Here is a 19,473-nt window from a genome sequence, read left to right on the forward strand (position 1 = left end):
TAAAACCATAACATATTAGGATCAGCATTCAAGCAACGTTTAATCCAGCCAATTTTAAAAACCTGATTGAGAGTACTAAAGTCCGAAGCATTCACACCTCCCTCCAGTGTTTCTGATCAGCGTCTTCCTTTTAACATATTCAGTTTTATTTTTCCACAAAAATTTAAATAACATGGAGTCGATTGACGAACCAACATATAAAGACAGAGCCGGATAAACAATCCTAGAAATACGTTCAGCTTTAGATATCAAGACGTGACCATATATGGTTAAGTTTCTTTGTAACCAACAGTTGAAGATATTCTTTGATTTTTGTATCCGTTGTGAAAAATTACCTAAAATTCTATCAGTGGGGGATTTACTTATTAAAATACCTAGTTATCTTACAGAATTTTTAACCTCGATACCTTCTATCTGATCTTTGTCAAGACTGTGAACAGACATAATTTCACTCTTGTTTCGATTGACTGAGAGACCAGAAGCATTAGAAAATAAATTTAAGGCATCCAAAACAACAGGAACCTGTTCCTGGTCTTTTAAGAACAAACAGGTGTCATCCGCTAGCTGACTAATTAGAAAAGTGTGTTCCACTACTAGAATACCTTGAACAGCTAAACAACGAGTAATAAATATATTCAGAAATTCGGCAACCAACAAAAACAAAAATGGTGAAATGGGACATCCTTGTCTAATGCCTCTGCTAATCACAAAACAAGGAGAAACACCATTCACCAAAGACACATTGCTATTAATATTTTTGTAAAAAGTCTGAACTATTTTAACAAAAGAAAAGCCAAAAACTAAATTTACGCAAAGATTCAAACATAAACTTTTGTTCAACTGTATCAAAGGCCTAAATAAAAATAAAAAAATAAAATAATTGCTTTATCATTTATCAATTCTTTATCATCTAAAATATCTAAAACTAACCGAATATTATTTGCTATATGCCTACCTTTCATAAAGCCAGATTAGGAAACAGAAACAATTTCTTCTAAGCACAGTTTCAGTCTGTTTGCATAGAGGGAGGCTAATAATTTATAATCTGAATTAAGTAAAGTGATTGGGCATCAATTATCTAAATACAGGGAATCTTTGTTAGGTTTTGGGATTAACGTGATCAAGCCCTGCTTAATGGATTCAGTCAATTCACCTTTCTGTACACAGTCTTTGAACACTTCTGAAACAAACTCTTTTATATATTTTGTAGCGTCTGCACAGGATCAGAGTAGCCAAACAACTTTAGAATTTTCAGAATGCTTTTAGCCTCCTGAACTTCGCATGTAAATCACAAATCGGCCCCGGTAAGTCTGGGACCGATTGCCCCATTGGCATCTTTGTTACCACATTGAAGCAAAATAGAAGACATCCTCACCAGCTCCAGGGACTTCAAAGAGTCACCCTGGTGGGGCTAAGGGCCATGTGGTCAGACACTGGCCAAAACCCCAATACACATCACACACACACCTACAGACACACAAACATGCATGGAGATTGTATGTACATTTATCCTCAAAATATGGCTATGCCAGAGTGCACCCGTTGTTGTATTCAAGTTTGCATGCAAGAATCCCTATTATATAAGCTTAGTTACGACTGTAGTGGTGTTAGTTTCACTCTAAATGTTATATTCAAGTGTAAAACGGTATCTCTCCCTTACTGTCTTTGTCACCTAGCATGTTTAGTCTCATTTTGAACCTCTCTGAATGTTCTAATTAACAATGTATGTTACATTACTGTAAAATGCATTTTTCTATTTTTAATAGTACTTCGAAGAAAATGTACTCAGATCTGACACTTCATATACTATGCAAATTAGATCGTAAATGGAGACAAAGAAAAAGTTTGCCCACCAAAATTACACCCTTGCCATTGGCTGGCGCATCCAAGGAGGTGTTCTGGTTTGTTTGTCCTTAAAAGACAATGACACGCGTCTCTTCGACACAACAAGTTTTTCTTTTGTCAAGCCTTCTTCATCTGTCGCACGAAGCCTTCACTCTACATAACACCTAGGAGACGGACTATTTCTTCTTTATTTTCTGGTTATCTTACTCTTAAGTTAAAACCTTGTTTGAAAATCAGTTGTGCGAACACAGGGATCTGGTGCTCAGACACCTCAGCCAGTTGGGTCTTCAGGTCAACTGGGAAAAGAGCAAACTCTCCCCGGTGCAGAGGATCTCTTTTCTCGGTATGGAGTTAGATTCGGTCGAACAGATAGCACGCCTCACAGAGGAACGTGCTCAGTTGGTGTTGAACTGCCTGAATACGTTCAACGGCAGGACAGCGGTTCCACTGAATATTTTGCAGAGGCTCCTGGGGCATATGGCAGCCGCAGCGGCAGTAGCCCCGCTCGGTCTGCTTCATATGAGACCGCTTCAACACTGGCTTCACGACCGAGTCCCAAGATGGGCGTGGCAATGCGACACGTTCCAGGTGGCAATCACTCAGGAGTGCCGCCAAGCCTTCAGCCCATGGTCGGACCCCTTGTTTCTTCGGGCTGAAGTGCCCCTAGAGCAAGTGTCCTGGCATGCTGTGGTATTCACAGATGCCTCTGCCACCGGCTGGGGTGCCACGTACAATGGGCATGCAGTGTCAGGGGTGTGGACGGGCCCCCATCTGCATTGGCACATCAACTGCCTCGAGTTGCTAGCGGTACGTCTTGCTCTGAGCCGCCTCAAAGGGCCGCTACGGGGCAAGCATGTACTGGTCCGTACGGACAACACTGCGACCGTTGCGTACATCAACCGTCAAGGTGGTCTACACTCCCGTCGCATGTCACAACTCGCCCGCCATCTCCTCCTCTGGAGTCAGAAGCATCTGAGGTCGCTTCGTGCCATTCATGTCCCCGGTGTGCTCAACCGTGTGGCCGACGAGCTATCACGAGCTGCGCTGCCAGGAGAGTGGCGACTCCACCCCTAGGTGGTCCAGCTGATCTGGAGAGAGTCGGAGAGGCTCAGGTAGACCTGTTTGCCTCACCAGAAACCTCCCATTGCCAGCTGTTTTACTCCCTGTCCGAGGGAACACTCAGAACAGATGCACTGGCACACAGCTGGCCCCGGGGCCTTCGCAAATATGCGTTTCCCCCAGTGAGCCTACTTGCACAGACCCTATGCAAAGTCAGGGAGGACGAGGAGCAGGTCCTGCTAGTTGCGCCCTATTGGCCCAACCGGACCTGGTTCCCAGAACTCTCACTCCTCGCGACAGCCCCTCCCTGGCCCATTCCTCTGAGGAAGGACCTTCTTTCTCAGAGACGGGGCACTCTGTGGCACCCATGTCCAGACCTCTGGAAACTCCATGTCTGGTCCCTGGACGGGACGCGGAGGTTCTAGGTGACTTACCCCCCGAGGTACTTAACACCATCACTTCGGCACATAGATGGCAAGTCTGTTGGTCAGCACGACTTGGTCGTCAGGTTCTTTAGGGGGGCGAGACGGTTGAATCCTCCTCGTCCTCCCTCCATACCCTCTTGGGACCTTGCTCTGGTGCTGAGAGCACTTCAGATTGCTCCCTTTGAGCCCTTGCAATCAGCAGACTTAAAGATTCTGTCTATGAAGACTTTGCTGCTGGTTGCATTGGCCTCCATCAAGAGGGTAGGGGACCTGCAGTCATTTTCGGTCGACGAATCGTGCCTAGAGTTCGGGCTGGGTGACGGCCACTTGGTACTGGCCGTGGCTATGTGCCCAAGGTTCCTACCACTCCCTTCAGAGACCAGGTAGTGAGCCTGCAAGCGCTGCCCCCGGAGGAGGCAGACCCAGCCCTGGCTTTGCTCTGTCCAGTTCGCGCTTTGTGACTGTACATAGACAGAACTCAAAGCTTCAGGACCTCAGATCAGCTCTTTGTCTGTTACGGAGGCCAGCAGAAGGGAAAGGCTGTCTCCAAGCAGAGGATGGCCCACTGGATAGTGGATGCCATCGCCCTGGCTTACCAAGCTCAGGGCGTGCCCTGCCTGCTCAGGTTGCATGCACACTCCACGAGAGGTGTCGCATCTTCCTGGGCGCTGGCTCGTGGCGCCTCACTAACAGATATCTGTAAAGCTGCGGGCTGGGCGACACCTAACACGTTCGCTAGATTCTATAGCCTTCGTGTCGAGCCGGTCTCCTCCCGTGTTCTCACCTCAGGTCAGAGGCACGGAGAGGCCCCGGCTTAGTGTCGGCTTGCTGCGCTTACATGCGCTTTTTCTCCAGAGAGTCCCTACAAGGCAGACCCTGTTGAGTCCTCTGATCTCCCTTCGGCAGCCGACGTGGCGGAGTGTCTGGCGCTAGGCCTATACTCCGTTGTATCCTTGAGAACCGGGTTTAGGCTGGGTTTCATATGTGTGACCCTACAGGGATCCCATATGTCTAGTTCCACGGTTGCTCCTAAACGAAGCCTGTGTCTTTCCCTCTGGGAGAACCCACGTCTCATCGAGTTGGAGTCACCCCAGTTCTTCCATATGTAGTACAGCCCTACGGGGTTAGTCCATATGTACTTCTCCACGTAACTCCTTCGGGGAAGGATGTGGCTTCCGCAGCGTTCCTTTCCCAGCGGAAGGGTACGCTTTCCCAGCGTTATCCAATAGCCTCACTGAATGGGTTTTGGGGAACAGCAGTGATCGACTCTCTCTGTGTTAGCCCTGTCCCACCGTCCTTAGGCAAGGGGTTCAGGTGGCTTACAACAGAGCGCTGGAAGGGGGCAGCTCCTGTGGCGCTTTGGTAGGGATTCCTATTCATCGGTCTGTCCGACGTACGTCGAACGTGACCTACTGAATGGGAACGTCTCGGTTACAAAGGTAACCCTCGTTCCCTGAAGGAGGGAACGGAGACGTACGTCCCGTCGCCACAGTCGCTGTACCCCGCTGATGCTGCCGCCTATCCGGTTCGGCTCCTCAGCGAAAACCTGAAGATGCAACGCACCTGCTGCTCATTATATACCCGCGCTGCGAGGCGAGCAGCTGATGCATATGATTGCATGCCAATGTGCATTGGCTCGTTGTAGTTACACTCGAAGTAGATTGGCCTCTCTAGCGAGATTCCTATTCGTCAGTCTGTCTGACGTACGTCTCCGTTCCCTCCTTCAGGGAACGAGGGTTACCTTTGTAACCGAGACGTTAGATATCACTGCTTTATATTACGTCAAAATCAAACTTGAAATGGACTGAAAACATGATGATTGTGGGGGTTTTTAGTACAATCAGCTTGGTGAAATTAAAAATACAATTTGTGTCTGTGACAGACGGTGTTTACGGAGCATGACTGATGATCCAAAATAGCCTAAGTTGACTACTAAAAAGAAAAACATCAATACACAAATAAAATATATTGTTTAAATTATTATTGCCTTTAGTTATTATTTTGGAATGAATGTAGAAATGCTTAAAACACTAACTTGATGAGATTGATTTGGTTTTGATAAATAGAACATTTATTACAATGCATTGTTAATGTAAAATTACAAAATAGAATTGTATTTGGTTTCTTTTTTCTTTTTTTAAGTAATGTAATGTTCATTTAACAAGGAAGATGTGTCAACGTTAAGAGTAATGCACATGAATTTACATTGATTCATAAATAAATAAAAATTTGCCTCCTCATTTTGTTACGTGTTGGTGTGGTAGAGACGAGGCGTATACGGAAATCCACAATCAATGGGTATTTATTACAATGAAGGAGAGATAACAACATCCAAACACATATACTAACATTAGTTTAACATAAGAACAGACAAGGAGTGTAGGGAGTGAGTCCATTATAAAGGGAGTGCAGATGATCAAGTCCAGGTGCAGGTGATGAGTAATGATGGGGAGATGACGAGGAAGTGAGTGCAGGTGTGGAAACACAAAGGATTATGGGTAATGGAGTCCAGGAACAAAGGGAACTGTGACACATTTCAGAACACCACTGAACGCCACTGCTTTTCTTATATTAACGCGGGTCAAAAAGTGCTTGCCCAGTCATAAACCTTCATTCCAGTGATATTCTTCTGAGCTTTTCTCTTTTGTATTGTCTCATCTCTCTTTCTGTAGTCTTTCTTCAAATCTCCCTCTTGCTCGTTCTGACTCCTCAACCGTCATAAGCCCCCTAATGCTGATTGGCTAAACATTTGTTGTTGTTTGTTGGTGTGTCAGTTCGACTAACTTCCGAATAGCAACTTCCAAGTAGCTGTTACGTACAGAAGGGAGCAGAGACACTGGTAAGTGATAACAAGGTTTATTGAAGAACACAGAGCGTGCAGGCAGAGTGCAGGTGAGTAGAGCAGATGAATGTGTTGACGGGACGTGATACTGGATCTGATTCTTGTCTTTGTTTCCTCAGGGAGCGTGGATGCAGAATGACGTGGAGCAGACGAACACACTGGAACTCACAGGAGACGTGGAGACACAAGGGATCACAACGGACGCTGGAGACAGGTAAGTAGTCGTTTAAAGGAGTCCTGGAGGTAAGCATAACAGGTAGTATGACTTAACGAGACCGGACAGAGAGTGAGTGTTCAGGAGTGTGTTATATGCTGCTGTGGTGATGAGTGCTGATAAGTGTCAGGTGTGGCTGGTTAATACTCAGGAGAGGGAGTGCGTTGTGATTAGGTGAGTGTAGAGCCTGGCGTGTCTGTGACAGTAGCAATAACAACAGAGCTCCCAGAAATCCACATTTGTTTGAATGTGTCATGTGGCTCTGATATGTGGTTTGCTGTGATAGGAAGGTTTTCACTTGACAGAAAGTATTTTAAATATTGTTCCCATTTTTAGATTGCATGCATCATAATACACCTTAAGTCTTTGTTTCTGACAGTTCATACTTATATTTTCAATGATTTTTATTATCTGTAACCTGACGTTTGAATTGATTGTTTGTACAAGATCAGAAATGGTTAAGAGGGATAGGGACATCCTTTGAAATATCACTGAACAATTTTTACAGTGTATTGGTATGTTTATGATATTATATAGACTATTAATTCTTCATAATTTAATTTAAAACATTTTAATTTACAATGTAACCATTTAAAATGCAATTGAAAGAAATTCAAAATGTATATGAATTCAATATGTAACCCAATCTTTACAGATTGTTTTAAAGGATTCCCATCCTGTTGTTCTTGTGTTGCTGGGACAGCAGTGTGCATCCATATTATTGCAGCACTGTACCAGACAGCACACTATTCAGAAGGTGGCATCAATGCAGTTTCCTTTTGAAAGGGAACTCGCACTGCGTCCTGAGACACTATGGGGAACGTCTCAGTGTGACTGATGGCTGAAACACTGTAAAATCACAACAATTGTATTGGCCGGCAACAGCCATGATGTCACTACTAGTGCGACCAGGAAGTATAAAAGGGGTGCCTAGAGAACGTCATCCTCTTTTTTATCCTCAGGGACTGTTTTGCTTAAGTATATTCAAACGACAAAATGGCAAGTGACGAAAAAACAGGTCAGGGTGGGGACTTCCGGTTTTGCCACCTCCATAATGGCTGCGTTTTGAAGCAGCTCTTTGATGGCAGACTCGATATGCAAAGGCTGAAACACTAAAACGGACGAAACATGAATAATAAAATAAAATACTGAGTTAATGAAAAGGATGAAACAAGGTAAACGTAACAAAAAGGAGAAAACTAACACTGGTTTGCCTGAAAAGGACACAGCAGTGAGCGCTGATATGGCGGCTGAGGGCGGGAGGGGGGGTTGTGAAATGGATAAGCTTGCAATGACTATGCTTTCCATTTTCATAACTGCAACTGACATCATGCAGTTGAAGGCCCAGGCCTTAAAGATTAGGGTCTGGACTCTCCTTCAAACTCTGCCTACAGCACTGTCCTTGTGCTTGCTTTTCTTTAAGGGGGATATCTGTTTGTGGCAGAGAGAACCCACAGTATGGATTCTTTTTGTGGAAGTCCATAAGAAGGAAAAATTGGTTTTGTATATAGTTAGGATTTGTTCATTGTTGTTCGAAGTGTTCTATGTATCAGCGGATGGGATGTTTTATTTCCTTTTGAATTACTTAACTATTGGCAACCCGAAGACACGTCAATTTTTTGCATGGTATTATGACTACGGTTAAGATAGTGAGTTTGCATAGCAAACATTTGCATAGGGTTTGCATAGCCCTATAAAGAGAAAGAAAATTTTTAACCAGCTTAAACAAATGAATAGCCAAATTGTTTTTCTACAGGAGACACATCTCTCAGATAATGAACATGAGAAACTGCCTAGATCATGGGTCTCTCAGGTATTTTTTTCCTCACACTCATCAGGACGTTGGAGGGGGGGTTGCAATACTGTTTCATAAATCAGTACAATTCAGTGTATGTTCAAAATATGCAGACAATGAGGGGCGATTTATTCTAATTAATGGCACTTTGTCTGGGGTTATGATATCATTGTTTAACATATATGCACCCAATGAGACAAATACCAGGTTTATGAATAAAATGTTCAGTTTGATCAATGAAAAGGCTCAAGGGCGGCTGCTTATGGGAGGTGACTTCAATTGTGTGTTATCCCCACTAGATAGAAATCCCTTCTCGCATAAACCCCTTTCTATAATGAGTAAGGCCTTGAAGAACAACTGTGTAGAATTAGGGATGATTGACATCTGGAGACACCCATATCCTAGGGACAGAGATTTCACTTTTTACTCTCATCCACACAACTCATACTCTAGAGTAGACTATTTTTTTGTTTCGGGAGTTGAAGCACACAGAGTTATTGACTGTAAAATTCATAACATTACATTATCAGATCATGTGCCAGTGTCACTAGTTTGGGATATGGAAGGGGATGCTCCTACGAAATTTTGGCAGTTAAACACTTCTTTGTTAGGTCATCCAGCATTTCAAACATACATTGAATCAGAGTTTAAATACTATCTAGATACGAATAACACCGGAGATGTATCAGCGGTCCCTCTCTGGGAAGCAGCAAAAGCAGTTTTGAGGGGTAGAGTGATTGCTTACGCATCCGCTTTTTAAAGAAAACAAAAAATAGCTAAGCTTACCGAATTAGAAAAGAAAATTTGTAAGCTGGAAGAACACCACAAACAGAATATCACCGTAGATAATTTAACTTTGCCTACAGAAGCAAGAAGAGAATTGGAAGAACTGCTCACTGACCAAGTGGAGCGGAACTTAAGATTTCTAAAACAAAGTTTCTATGAGTATGGTTCTAGGGCGAGTAAGCTACTTGCATTCCAGCTCAGAAAATAAAGGGGGCTTAACACAGTGCAAAAAATCAGGACTAAGGACTCTAATAAACCTTTCATTTTTAAACCAAAGTCAAGTCAAGTCACCTTTATTTATATAGCGCTTTTTACAATGCAGATTGTGTCAAAGCAGCTTTACAGTGATAAATGGTATATAATTTTGGCTGCACAGCAGCTCTTAAAGAAAATTCTGTCAATGTAGGCAGATGCAAAGCATTGTTGAATATCAAATGTCAAATGTCAAGTGTCCCCAACTAAGCAAGCCAAAGGCGACAGCAGCAAGGAACCCAAACTCCAATAGGTGACATCAGGTGGCAAACAGGTGGCAAATAGGTGTTAAAATGTTGAAAAAAACCTTGGGAGAAACCAGGCTTAGTCGGGGGGCCAGTTCTCCTCTGGCAAACAGTGCTTTGTTACGATTCAGGTAGCTATCGTAAGCCCGATAGGATCGCAACATTCAAAGTATTTATTCCAGTTCAATCCAGTTCAATCCATCGTATTCATCATGCTGGTATGGACGGTTTGTTGAGGAACTGTGCCACTGGCTGTCGTGTCGATGAGGCCTTCACAATGGATGATCTAGTTGACTCAATCTCTGCTGACACTTCAGGGGTGCGTTGTGGTCGTGTCAAGGTGTAGGTCCTCAATCTCACCTGGATACGGCCTGGATCCGGCTGACTACAGTAAACCTCGGGATAAACAGAAAGACTAATATTAGCGTAGATGACATTCTTCTTCTGATGTAATGAGTACATCTGGTGTTATAGGAAGTGTTCCCGGTTCCGGCTGACCTAATTTATGTAGCCTAATAATCCTTTAACGGATTTAAAAAAATAAATAAATTGATAATGTGTTATGTGTATGCCAGGTTAAAGAGATGCATTTTTAGTCTAGATTTAAACTGACAGAGTGTGTCTGCTTCCCGAACAATGCTAGGAAGATTGTTCCAGAGTTTAGGTGCCAAACAGGAGAAGGATCTTCTGCCTGCAGTTGATTTTGATATTCTAGGTATTATCAGCTGGCCTGAATTCTGAGATCGCAATAGACGTGAAGGACTATAATGCATTAAGAGCTCGCTCAGGTACTGGGGAGCTAAACCATTTAGTGCTTTGTAAGTAATTAGCAAGATTTTAAAATCTATACAATGTTTAACAGGAAGCCAATGCAATGTTGACAGAACTGGGCTAATATGGTCATACTTCCTAGTTCTAGTAAGAACTCTAGCTGCTGCATTTTGTACGAGCTGTAGTTTGTTTAACAGGCGAGCGGAACAACCACCCAGTAGAGCGTTACAGTAATCTAGCCTTGAGGTCATGAACGCATGAACTAACTGTTCTGCATTTGTCATAGAGAGCATATGTCATAGTATAGATATATTTTTAAGAAGGAAGAATGCGGTTTTACAGATGCTAGAAACATGGCCTTCAAATGAAAGATTGGTATCAAAGAGCACACCCAGGTTCCTAACTGGCCATCAAGTGTTAGACAGTATTCTAGGTTATTACATGAAGAAGTTTTTGGTCCAAAAATTAGAATCTCTGTTTTTTTCTGAATTTAGTAGTAGGAAATTACTGGTCATCCAATTTTTTATATCAGCTATGCATTCCGTTAATTTTGTGAATTGGTAAGTTTCGTCAGGGCGAGAAGAAATATAGAGCTGAGTATCATCAGCGTAACAGTGAAAACTAACACCATGCTTCCTAATGATATCTCCCAAGGGTAGAATGTACAGAGTGAACAGCAACGGTCCTAGTACTGAGCCTTGCGGTACTCCATATCGAACTTGTGATCGATATGACATCTCTTCATTTACTACTACAAACTGATAACGGTCAGATAAGTATGATTTAAACCATGACAGTGCAATTCCACTAATGCCAACATAATTTTCGAGTCTATTTAAAAGAATATTGTGATCAATAGTGTCAAATGCAGCACTAAGATCCAGTAACACTAATAGAGAGATACAACCACGATCTGATGATAAGAGCAAATCATTAGTAACTCTAATGAGAGCAGTCTCAGTACTATGGTACGGTCTAAATCCTGACTGGAAATCCTCACAGATACTATTTCTTTCTAAAAAGGAACATAGTTGTGATGATACTGCCTTTTCTAGTATTTTTGACAGAAAAGTGAGATTTGAGATCGGCCTGTAATTGACTAATTCTCTAGGATCAAGTTGTGGTTGTTTTAATAAGAGGCTTAGTAATAGCCAGCTTAAAAGTTTTCGGTACGTATCCTAGTGATAAAGATGAATTAACGATATTAAGAAGAGGATCTGTGACCTCTGGAAGCATTTCTTTCAATAGCTTAGTCGGTATAGGGTCTAACATACATGTTGTTGATTTTGATGATTTAACAAGTTTTGACAATTCTTTCTCTCCTAAAGCAGTAAATGAATTGAATTTTTCCTTAGGGACACTACAATGCACTGTCTGACGAGATACTGTAGTAGATGGTTGCATGGTTATAATTTTCTCTCTAATATTGTCAATCTTGAAAGTAAAGAAGTTCATAAAGTCATTACTGCTGTGCTCTTTGGAAACATCAGAAGTTGAAGCTTTATTTCTTGTTAATTTAGCCACTGTATCAAATAAATACCTAGGGTTGTGCTTATTTTCTTCTAAAAGTTTTGAAAAATAGGCAGATCTAGCAGTTTTTAAGGCCTTTCTGTACTCAATCATTCTCTCTCTCCACGAAATGCGAAAAACGTCTAGTTCCCTTTCATGGGAACTGTCGACGCTACGTCATATGACGTTATGGGAACCTTCTGCGTGATTGCGTCGTGAAGCACTCTTGTATCTAACCAATGATGAGACGAGACGTCAGAGGCGGGTGACGTCACGGACCAGGAAACTATAAAGCATACCCAGAACAAAGAACGCTAGCTTCTGTTGTCTTCAGCAAGCGCTCTGTGTTATCGTGTGTCTTATTTGGTGTTGTTTGTCTTATTAAATAAACAAGTCACAATCTCTTCGTCTGAGGACAAGAGTATCTCACACCAATCCATATATTTATATATAAAAAAGACACGTATTATGGCGAAAAAACTCAATCTCAGAACACTTTGTTCCTGTGTTCCCCGCAGATCGGGTCCCGCTTCTGCTGAGGCATAGCGGAGGCTCCATTCGTGGGGTTCACAATTGGATCTGACAGAGGGATTAGAGACGGGCGCTGCCCTTTCTCTGCCCTTACCTGCCAGGTTCAGTGCCGTCTCCCAGGTGGAAGCACGCTCTGCGGTTTCTTCCCCCGGATTGAGGCACCGGTATTTCACATGTCCAGCTCTGAGGAGGTGGATATTGTGATATCGATCTGAGGACTCACCACCTCACACACATGTCGTGTTTCAAAAATCACACGTTTATAACAAATCAATAGTGAACGGCAGTTTGAATCGCGTTTCCCCCTGTGCTACATTATAAAGCGAGTTGGGATACACGCGGTTTATGTGTTGTTTGCTGGGAGTGGAGCATGCAAGTCAGCTCACAACTGACAGTGAGCAGTGTTCATTCATAAAAATGTCCCGAAGAGAAGCATGCACTAGCGGGAGTTTTTTAGCTCCACTCCTGTTGGCTTTATTCTCGAGGGAATAAAAGTCTAACGCAAGGCTCGGAACTCGCGCTTGCCGAGGCAGCGCATGGATTGAGTTTTCGTTAAAGAATATATAGCTCGGATCTTGCGTTGCCGAGGCAGCGCGTAGATTAAGTCTGCAAGAGAGAATATACGGCTCGGGTCTCGCGTTTGCCGAGGCTGCGCATAGATCACGTGTCCGTAATTTTATATATATATGTATTTATATTTGGAGGGAACTGAGTAGACGGGAGTTTCCCTTTCTCTCTTTCCCTAAAATACCTTGCGAATTATTACGAGCTATAATTCTTTTCTGTATTCTAAATATATTCAGCCTGTTCAAAAAAAAAAAAAAAAAAAAAATCTGGCTGCATTTAATTTGAGGATTAAATGAAATATTGAATACATTGAAATACATTAAATTCTGAGGAATTTAAAAGAAAATAAAGGAGACCGTTCTGCCAACCCTGCCACCTCGTGTGCTTCAGGGCGCAGTGGGTTCTAGTGTTCCTCCAAGAAAGAGGAGGGTTGTAGAGCGGTCAGTTCAGATGTTCCCTGCCGGCTCGCCGTTTCAGGGCACTGGTCTGACTGTTCATCCAAAGAAAGTGTCACGACCTGTGCTCCCCCGCAGAAAGCTTGGGGACAGGGACAGGCGACACAGCTGAAGTCTTTGTGGATGTAACACAGATCTGCGGACTGTAATTATCACCAAGAAGGCTTCGAAGAGGTCCTGATGCCAGTGGCGAGGGACATTGGAGGGCAGCCCCCTCCAGAGAGGGTCAGGTATTAAAATACTTGGTACCCATCCCTCTTTGGCGCTCTCAGGGGGCCGTTCTGCTAACCCTGCCACCCAGTGTGCTTCAGGGCGCAGCGGTCTCCACTGACCCTCCGAGGAGGGCCGGTCATCACTTGATTCGGGTGTTCCTTGCCGGTTCGCCGTTTCAGGGCACCGAGTTAAGTGCTCAAAAAAACACCAGAGGCCAGTCTCGAGAGACTGGTTCCCTTAGTAAATTTTCTGGCAGAATGGAAACTTCTCCCAAATATTTCAAAATAGGTGCTGCTCACAATAGAAAAGGGTTACAAATTCGGATCTCGCCCACCCTAGTTTATTGGGGTCCTTCCCACAGTGGTGGCCCCCGAGCAGTCTCTGGTAATGGAACAGGAGGTTATGACGCTCTTGCAAAAAGGAGCTATAGAAGGGGTTCTCCTCCCAGCAAGCTGTCAGGGTTTTACAACCAGTGCTTCATTGTTCCAAAGAAGGATGGAGGGTTATCCCACAGATCAGGTCTGAGGACTGGTTTGTTGCGATAGACCTAAAAGATGCTTACTTTCATGTATCCATCCATCCTCAACACAGGAAGTTCCTCAGGTTTGCTTTCGGGGGCAAAGCTTACCTGTACAGGGTTCTTCCCTTCGGCCTTATCACCCCGCACATTTACGAAGTGAGTGGATGCAGCTCTGGCTCCACTGAGACTCCAGGGCATCCGCGTACTGAACTATATCGACGACTGGTTGATTATAGCTCAAACAGAACATCTGGCAGTTCAACATCGAGATGTTGTTCTGTCACACATGAAGAGGCTTGTGCTGAGGCTCAATGCCAAGAAAAGTGTGCTGGTTCCGGCTCAAATTACCAACTACTTAGGGGTAGTTTGGGACTCCACCACGATGCAGGCACATCTGTCTCCTGCTCGTGTGAGTTCCATTCTTAATGCCGTGAATGGGGTGAAACTAGGCCAGTCACTCACTGTTAAACAGTTTCGAAGACTGTTGGGTCTCATGGCAGCTGCGTCCAACGGGATACCTTTTGGCCTGCTGCACATGAGACCCTTGCAGTGGTGGCTCAGGACCAAGGGGTTTTCTCCGAGGGGAAATCCTTTTTGCATGATCAAAGTCACGCGGCGATGCCTTCGTGCTCTGGTCGTGTGGAAAAAGCCTTGGTTCCTGTCCCAAGTACCTGTGTTCGTGGTTCCTTGTCGTCGCATAATGCTTACGACGGATGCTTCCCTCACAGGCTGGGGGGCGATCATGAGTGGTCGCTCAGCTCAGGGTCTCTGGGAGGACCATCAGAGTTCCTGGCACATAAATTGGCTGGAAATGATGGCGGTATTTCTTGCAGTAAAATACTTCCTCCCAGACCTGAGGGCCCATCACATGTTGGTCCGCACGGACAACATGTCGGTGGTCTCATATCAACCATCAGGGGGGTCTGCGGTCTCGCAAACTATGCAATTGGCCCGTTGGATCCTCCTGTGGGCCCATGGGAAGCTCCTCTCACTGAGAGCAGCTTACATCCCAGGGCATCAAACGTGGGAGCAGACGCCCTGTCGAGGCAGGGGCCGAGGCCCGGGGAATGGAGACTCCACCCTGAGGTGGTGGAGCTCACTTTGGAAAACTTTGGTCGAGCGGAAGTCGACCTATTTACTTCAGGGGAATCAACCCAGTGTCCACTGTGGTTCTCCCTATCTCATCCAGCACCACTGGGTCTGGATGCCATGGTATAGACGTGGCTGAGGCTGCGTCTGTATGCATTTCCCCGTTCGCTCTGCTCCCGGGAGTTCTGGAGAAAGCACGCCAGGAAGGGGTCAGTCTAATATTGATAGCCCCGTACTGGCCAACCAAAATATGGTTCTCAGACCTAGTGTCACTTCTAGATGGCTCCCTGATGGAGCTTCCTCTCAGGCAGGACCTCCTGTCTCAAGCGGGCGGCATGATAATTCATCCACGCCCAGAACTACGGAGACTGTGGGCCTGGCCTCTGAGGGGGCCAGGCTCATAGATGCTGGTCTCCCAACTGAGGTTGTGGAGACCATACTCCACTCCAGAGCTCCCTCCACGAGGAAGTTGTATGCATATAAATAAACTGTTCTGTACTTGGTGTAGACAAAGCAATGTGGACCCTGTCCACTCTTCTGTTAGCCTTGTGCTTCAATTTCTCCAAGACAAGTTCTTAGGATGTTTTTATCCCCTTCAACCTTGAAGGTTTATGTTGCGACCATTTCGGCCATGCTCCTCTGGGGGATTCCTCGGTAGGTCGAGACCCCCCCCTTTTTTATACGCTTCCTCCGTGGTACTCTGAGGCTGAGGCCTTCAGTACGTACAAGGACTCCGGCCTGGGACTTGGCCGTGGTATTAGAAGAATTAGCTGAGGCTCCCTTCGAACCACTAGAGGAAATTTCAGAGAAACTCTTCACCCTTGTATTCCTATAAATGGAATTTATTTTCTACTTGGTGTAGACGAAATAATACGGACCCTGTCCACTCTTCTATAAGCTTCGTGCTAAGATTCCTCCAAGAAAAATTCTCGGAGGGCCTATCTCCTTCAACCTTAAAGGTCTATGTTGTGGCTATCTCGGCCTATCATGCTCCTCTTGAGGGGGATTCCTCGGTAGGACGAGACCCCCTCGTCACACGCTTCCTCCATGGTACACTGAGGTTGAGGCCTCCAGTGCGCACAAGGCCGGCCTGGGACTTGGCCGTGGTATTGCAAGGGTTAGCCGAGGCTCCCTTCGAACCATTAGAGGAGGTTCCAGAAAATTTCCTCACTCTAAAAACTATCTTCTTACTTGCTATCACTTCCCTGAAAAGGATACAAGACTTACAAGCACTTTCAGTTGCTCCATCTTACCTGGAATTTGCCCCAGGAATGGTGAAGGCATTCCTTCATGCTAGACCTGGCTATGTGCTGAAGGTCCCCACCAATGTCCCAGGTCCTATTGTGCTCCAGGCCTTCTATTCTCCTCCCTTCGAGACTTCGGATCAGGAGAAACTCAATCTGATCTGCCCAGTGAGGGCTTTAGATGCATATGTCCACAGAGCTGCCCTGTGGCGTAAAAAAGATCAATTGTTTGTGTGTTACGGGTCTCCTAAGAAAGGAGGCCCAGCATCTAAGCAGAGAATGAGAAAGTGGGTGGTCGAGGCTATCTCATTTGCTAATGAGGCGGCCGGACAGCCATCTCCATTAGCTGTCCGTGTCCACTACTAGGGGTATGGCGGCCTCAAAGGCCTTAACGTCAGGAGTATCCATTAATGACACATGTGATTCAGCTGGATGGTCATCCCAGCACACATTTATTAGGTTTTATAACCTGGATATAGGCTCCACTCCGGGGTCGTCAGTTCTTTCTACAAGATAACAGACAGGTACTTGGTTCTACGGCGTAGTTGGGACAGTGTTCCCATAACGTCATATGACGTAGCGTCGACAGTTCCCATGAAAGGGAACGTCTCGGGTTACTTGTGTAACCCTGGTTCCCTGAATAGGGAACGAGACGCTACGTCGCGTTGCCGTATCCCTGGCATACCTGTGAGCGTCTTGCTTCAGCCGTAATCCAGAAGCTAGCGTTCTTTGTTCTGGGTATGCTTTATAGTTTCCTGGTCCGTGACGTCACCTGCCTCTGACGTCTCGTCTCATCATTGGTTAGATACAAGAGTGCTTCACGACGCAATCACGCAGAAGGTTCCCATAACGTCATATGACGTAGCGTCTCGTTCCCTATTCAGGGAACCAGGGTTACACAAGTAACCCAAGACGTTTTGTTTTCTTCCAGCTGCGCTCCATTTTTCTGGCTGCTACCTTTAGGGCCTGAGTGTGCTCATTGTACCATGGCATTGGATTAATTTCCTTAATCTTTTTCAAACGCAAAAGAGCAACTGAGTCTAATGTGCTGGAAAAGACAGAGGCAATAGTTTCTGTTGCAACATCGAGGTCTTCTAAACTATCTGGTATGCTAAGGTGATGAAACTGATCAGGAAGATTATTTATAAAGCAATCTTTAGTGTTAGAAGTGATGGTTCTACCATAATTATGGCAGTTAGGCAGTTTAGCAGCCTTGACTAAATGTAGTATACACGAGACTAGATAATGATCTGAGATGTCGTCACTCTGCTGCAGAAATTCACTGGCATCAATATCGATTCCATGTGACAATATTAGATCTAAAGTATGATTACGACAATGAGTGGGTCCTGACACGTGTTGTCTAACTCCAATAGAATTTAGAATGTCTGTAAATGCCAATCCTAATGCGTCTTTTTCATTATCTACATGGATATTAAAATCACCAACAACAAGGACTTTATCTGCAGCTAGTACTAACTAATTCTTTGATAAAGTCTGTATGGTGTCCTGGTGGCCTGTATACAGTAGCCAGCACAAATGTCAACTTACATAATGTTACATAAAGTACCATCACTTCGAAGGAATTATATTTGAAAGATTTTTGACTAATACTGTAAACATTACTATAAATTACAGCAACACCTCCCCCTTTGCCTTTCTGATGAGGATTGTGTCGATAATAATAACCTTGAGGGCTAGACTCATTTAAAGTAATGTAATCGTCTGTTTTTAGGCAAGTTTCTGTCAAACACAGCAAATCCAGATTATTGTCTGTGATAATATCATTTACAATAAGTGCTTTTGAAGAAAGGGATCTAATATTTAACAACCCAAGCTTTATCATTTGTTTATCAGTATTATCTCTATTTTTTATTTGTTGAACATCAATTAAATTTTTACCATTAAATGGATTTGGAAGTTTTTTGTTTTTACTAATTCGGGGTACAGACACAGTCTCTATGTGATAATATCTAGGTGTAAGAGTTTCTATGTGTTGGGAATTATCTGACTTCTGTAACGTGAGGCAGCTAGCAGACGGTTGGTTTAGCCAGTATGTCTGCTTCCTGACCTGGACCCCAGTTTGTCATGTTTCAGCTCTAAGACTATGTGCCATATTGCTAGAGAGAAGAGCAGCACCATCCCAGGAGGGATGAATACCATCTCTTTTCAACAGGTCAGGTCTCCCCCCAAAACTTTTCCAATTGTCTATGAAACCTATATTATTCTGCGGACACCACTTAGACAGCCAGCCATTGAGTGATGATAATCTGCTAACTATCTCAGCACTCCGACGAACAGGAAGGGGACCAGAGAAGATTGGAAATAGGAAATAGCGGATGCTTTTGCTTCATTCTATAAAGGGCTATATTCGGAAAATAAAGAAAAATTAGATATTGCAGAGATAGATGCATATTTAAAAGACATACATTTATCCCAGAATAACATTATGGATTCTGAAGCAATTGATGCTCCCATTACTGTGCAAGAGATCAACAAGGCTATTTTGCAGTTGAAAAACAATAAAAGTCCTGGAACTGATGGATTTAATAACATTTAGAAATCAAATTTGCCCACTGTTAGCAGAGGCTTATGCTGATGCTCATAAGAATAGTAATATGCCATCCACGTGGAAAGAAGCAGTCATATCTGTTATTCATAAAGATGGTAAAGATCCGGCTGACTGTGCTGGATATAGACCTATAGCGCTTCTTAATACTGATCGTAAATTACTGACTTCAATTTTAGCAAAAAGAGTAAACACAGTAATTACATCTCTGATACATAACGACCAAACTGGATTCATAACTGGCAGGCATCTGCAGGATAATATTCGTAGGCTACTTAACATTATGTCCTATAGTTCAACTTTTTCTAAACCTTGTATGGCACTGGCACTTGATGCCGAGAAGGCGTTTGACCGAGTGTCATGGCCTTTTCTGCTCAAAGTGTTCGAAAAATACGGATTTGGTCCTAACTTTATTCATTGGATAAGGCTGCTGTACTCTGCTCCACGAAGTATTGTTAGGGTTAATGGTTGTATGTCTCAAACCTTTACACTTGAAAGGGGAACGAGACAGGGGTGTCCACTGTCACCTCTTCTTTTTGCCC

The sequence above is a fragment of the Ctenopharyngodon idella genome, chromosome 11 (assembly GCF_019924925.1).
Source record: "Ctenopharyngodon idella isolate HZGC_01 chromosome 11, HZGC01, whole genome shotgun sequence".
Classification (NCBI taxonomy): Eukaryota; Metazoa; Chordata; class Actinopteri; order Cypriniformes; family Xenocyprididae; genus Ctenopharyngodon; species Ctenopharyngodon idella.